This window comes from Dermacentor variabilis, chromosome 1 (genome assembly GCF_050947875.1).
Source record: "Dermacentor variabilis isolate Ectoservices chromosome 1, ASM5094787v1, whole genome shotgun sequence".
Classification (NCBI taxonomy): domain Eukaryota; kingdom Metazoa; phylum Arthropoda; class Arachnida; order Ixodida; family Ixodidae; genus Dermacentor; species Dermacentor variabilis.
In genome coordinates this window covers 124,741,858-124,746,505 of record NC_134568.1, presented here as the reverse complement: position 1 = coordinate 124,746,505, position 4,648 = coordinate 124,741,858, and the positions used below count along the sequence as shown (strand labels likewise).

General features: G+C 42.4%; 1 long non-coding RNA gene across 1 annotated transcript; it reads right to left on the bottom strand.

Moving 5' to 3' along the window:
* Positions 1-829: 829 nt before the first annotated feature.
* LOC142571961 (uncharacterized) lies at positions 830-4,053 on the bottom strand. The gene is made up of 3 exons (XR_012825985.1): positions 3,860-4,053; positions 2,982-3,035; positions 830-2,431 (listed from the first exon to the last, which is right to left on the bottom strand). It is a non-coding gene; the product is annotated as an uncharacterized LOC142571961 (long non-coding RNA).
* Between the last annotated feature and the right edge of the window lie 595 nt (positions 4,054-4,648).

Below are 4,648 nucleotides of genomic sequence, written 5' to 3'. Positions count from 1 at the left end.
AGCTTCTGCTTCAGCCTCGCTTACTGCTGGTTGCTCTCGACGGCGGCGATGAGCCTCCGCTTCGGCGGCGCGAACGGCAGGGTCTTCTCGGCGGCGGCGCTTAGCCTCTGCTTCCCCCATGGCTGTGACAACCTCGCGAGGCACTTGTATAGATCTCGTCTTTGAGAATCAAGCATTGGTGTACCAAGTCGAACATATATCAGTCTATTTCTCCGACCACAAAGCTTCCTTCATGACTGTCAAGAACTGTTAGTGGAGTCTTTGTTAAAGGAATACGTGTGAAAAATAAAAAAAAAATTATGTGATAGCGCATACATGTGTTGCTCGATTTCTTTGCCTCAATCTATCCAAAAGGTGAAACAGCTTATTTGCTGCGCTCAAATTTCGCATTAGGAAGTAACGTAATCGTCGGTAATTTTTTACTCTGGCAGATCGTCACTGCCTGCGCTAATCCAAGGACGGCGAAGCACACCGCAGCAAAGCGAGCATTTCTCTAAACGAGCAGGTGCACTCCTTTTAATTTTTCCAATTTTATTTAATTTGATGCGGCTAGTTGCGCTAAGGAAAATAAGAAATGTACTGAAATTTTGCGCTGGCCGTGTGCAGTTCGTGCAATTTAAAGTCATAAGGAATAATTACGTAATCCTTGCTTCAAACCATTCAGTTTAATTAGCTTGTCATCCCTTTGAAGATCCGAGCTCAACAAGGAAGTCACCAAATATGAAATGGCATTCAGAATTATATCTGCACGTACACACAGGTTAATGTAATGTTTTGTTCGAATAAAAGAGACAGAATAACAATACAACAGAGTAGAGTTTTTGTACATCACATTATTTTTTATTCCGATAAATAAAGGTGTAGCAGTGTAGTGACAGCTCCTAATACAGACAGTGCTAGCAAGTGGTAGCAGATATATATCGCACACCTTTATCGCGAACATCCCAGCTCTCTATAGGGTTCATTATGGAAGTGTTAGATCGCTGTTGTCGGTCTTGCTGAGCAAGCGGTAGACCAGCTGAAAAATGTTTCTTTGCAAATAAAAATAAATAAAAACAGTATGAGCTAATTAATGTAAAAAAAATCGCGCTCTAGAATGCAAAATTCTTAAACGAATGTATTATTACGAAATGTTAACTAAGACAACGAATACAATACCTAAGCTAGTTTTCATGGCCCTTTTTTAAAGTCATTGTATGTTTATTACCAACCTTTTCTCTTATGCAGAAACCCGGTTGCCAACACACGCACGAAGAGCAACTGCACTTCCAACTGTGCTGTGTATGCTGCGCTTGCATTGGTGTGCAAGTGGAGGAGAGGTCCAGTTAATGTCCTGCTGCACTATAATAGACGTCGAAATATTCTGCTTAAGACATCTATCACTTTTCTGACATCCTACCAGCTCAAACATCACCACTAAAAGCAGTTTGACTGCATGGATTTGCCTTCATAGGCACGTTGTAGCTGAAGTCATTGTATTTTTAATCCAGATGTCCTTTCTTCAGTCATATTTATTAAGACAGTATGTACCCCTTAATAATTTCTGGTCAATTCAAGTGCCAATTTCTTTTCTAAAACAATAGATTAACATTATTCTCTTTTTGTACTTTGATAGTATGCAATAAAGCGTGAACGCTTATCCTACAAACAGAAGCAGTAATGAAGGAGGATTAAGAAAGGGGGTTTACCGAGGGGCGCGATATTTAATAATCATATCATGAGAAGCCAACAAGCAAAGTCACCAAAGACAACATAGGGAAAATTACTTGTACTTACTAATTGAATTAAAGAAATTATAAATTAATAGCAATGAAAGTGGATGAAAAAAACAACTTGCTGCAGGTGGGGAATGATCTAGTTCTAGTAGTAGTAGTAGTAGTTCGTTATAGTAGTAAAATATAAATACACAAAAAGTGGATGGGAAAACGGCGCCGCGGTAGCTCAATTGGTTAGAGCATCGCACGCCTATGGCAAGTTGTTTTCTCATCCAGTCATTAATTTGTCATTTCTTGAATTCAATTAGTAAGTACAAGTAATTTCTCATATGTTGTCTTTGGAGTCTTCGCTTGTTTGTTTCCAAGGATATAAACAGAAGGAGTAGTACTGCTGACATAAGGATAAAACACCATCTCTGTTCAAGACCGTAGCCTGTTGGGTGTAGCCACCCGACGGCATGCAGTGGTAAATTCTTGTAGAATATATGCTTTTTCTACCCTGCTTCTAGCTTCAGCTTAAGATAAATTATGACGGCCCGAACAATGAGTTTCTTCCATTGGATGCGGATGACAGTTGGCTTCAATGGGGCTTGCAGGCTTCAGTGGGGCTTGCAGAACTTCAGCTATTGACCGAGGTACAACACCCAGGGTAGCAGCGTGTCTTGTGGGATCCCAAAATAGGCCAAATGGTGATGCAGACTGTCACAATGACAATGCTGAAAAATACAGTATAGAGCGCATTACTACCGTTATTTCAGAAAAGCTGAGATCAACCATCAAAACTATGGCATATTTTTAATATACACTTGCTCATGCTAAAGTAGCTTCAGCATGCCACTAAATACTGAAGTGCTGGCTACAAATGCTACGAAAGTGTTGCATCCCAAATTGTGGGCAGCAAAAACCTCCTGTCGCAGCTGCAACGCACCACGGGTAACTGATGACTTCGCCCATCATATTCATGCTATTGAAAACAAAAATTATATGACAGCTGAAGGGGAATAAAAAATAATTTGATTTCATTATGACGTGGCTGTTTCATTTTTGTGGTTCTAAATAACACGGTGTCCATTTCACCATATTGTGAATGTGGGGACACGTAACATGAATATTTTTACAAAGTTTATGAAAATAAGCACAGACTAATTACTAGGTAGGTTAGTCAAGTACTTCTTCAGCGCCTAGCTTTCAGGGAAGCGAGCTGCTACAATTTCAACAGGCAGGCACCATATCTATCGATGCTTTCAGGTCTGCCAGAAGCCTTACTGTGCAGCACAGGCGTTGATTTTTTCATCAGCTGGTCCTTCCAAAGCCCACATTCTGCACCAGAATGCCAAAACTTTTATGTAGACAGGGCGCTCGCGCGCTAAGTAAATTCGATATACCTAAGCAAAGGAAATGAAAATACGTAGCACAAATAAAAATATGTCGAAATTGCGTGAACTTGAAAGCGCAGTTTATGGAACGTGCATCAGCTGCTACCACATAGCACACTGAAAAAGTTAAGACGTAAAAACAAATGGCGCTGATAAAGTATTGAAAGTGAATTTTCGGAAGATTAAAACATTGCGTAGCGCATATGTGAAGTAAGGAAGCACAGGAAATACAGGCACCAGTGCTGGTTCGTTGACCATATGTTATACAAGTTGAGCAAGCCGACTGACCACCACGTCTTCTAAAACAAAGTGCAGGACTCAAAAGACTCTCTTTTCTCCCAACCTGCCGGAGCTACGCACTCAACCATATACGCCTCCCCCCCCCCCCCCCCCCCCCCCATACTGCCACTTGTATACTATAACTGCTTCTCCTCTACCGAAAGATTTCATACGCGATACTGGAATGATCGTGGGATGCAGGCGCCGATCTGTACCTTCTACATTTTCGTTTAAAAAAGCGAAACCAACAACAGATTGTCGTGCCGAATCTGCCACAAGTTCCCATTAGCAAATATATATATATATATATGTTTTGCACAAGCTTATGCTGACTCGAATATGTTTCAGGTACTTATTAATGCCCGCAGCATAAGCAACTGGAGTCAATCATGCTTGTGCATATCGGAAACGGCTTATCGACAGCGGCGCGGCAACCTCAAGAAAACCTCATTAACATACTGCGCTTCCATGAAAAAATGGCTCACTCACCCATATTTTCTGTCCTGTTGTTGCGTTCAGCAAACTCGCAGCACCACTCGGTCTTTAAGGTAAACAAAGCTGCCCATCGGCCGTTTCATCTGTGGCCTCAGAAGTCATTCAGGCTCGGTCACCATACGCAGACGGACAGAATCGCCCATCATAACCGCGTTTAACAACCGCAACGTCCGTCACCAATGAAACACTAGGAAACAAACAGCAGCGGACAACTGCCGGCGCAAATTATCTTGGTTATCAGCCATGCGCCATGCTCTCAGCTGTTCGGATGCGATTGTTGCCAGACCTCAAACAGCTCCCGCTTGCTCTATCAGTTGAGCGCTCACAGTGGCAGTGTTGCCGAGATAAAGTTGTGCATTGCGCCGTGTAAATTGTTTGATTAGGAAGACGAATGAACTGAAACACAAATTTGTCTTAAATAATGGGACTTTTAATAAGCGCATTGAAGAATAGTCTCGATATCAGACGCTTTTCTCGGTCGATACACGTCACTTAAGTCGAAGGCGCATTTTCAAGGCGTTCCTTGGCGGAGGAAAGGTGAAGTAGCGTTCATGAAACGCAACGGCGCCTTGAGTGAAGGAAGCCCCGTCGCCTCGACTTGGCTGAGTCGAGGAGAAGCTTCAAGTGAAGGCGTGTTTAAGAATACGGGGGTTAGACCCACCCTTCGGTTTTGCCTCTCCAGTTCAGTGAGCATGCATTGCACTTGGTCCCCTGAGTTACTAAGCAAGACAATATCATCAGCGAATCGCAAGTTACTATGGTATTCTCCATTAACTCTTATCC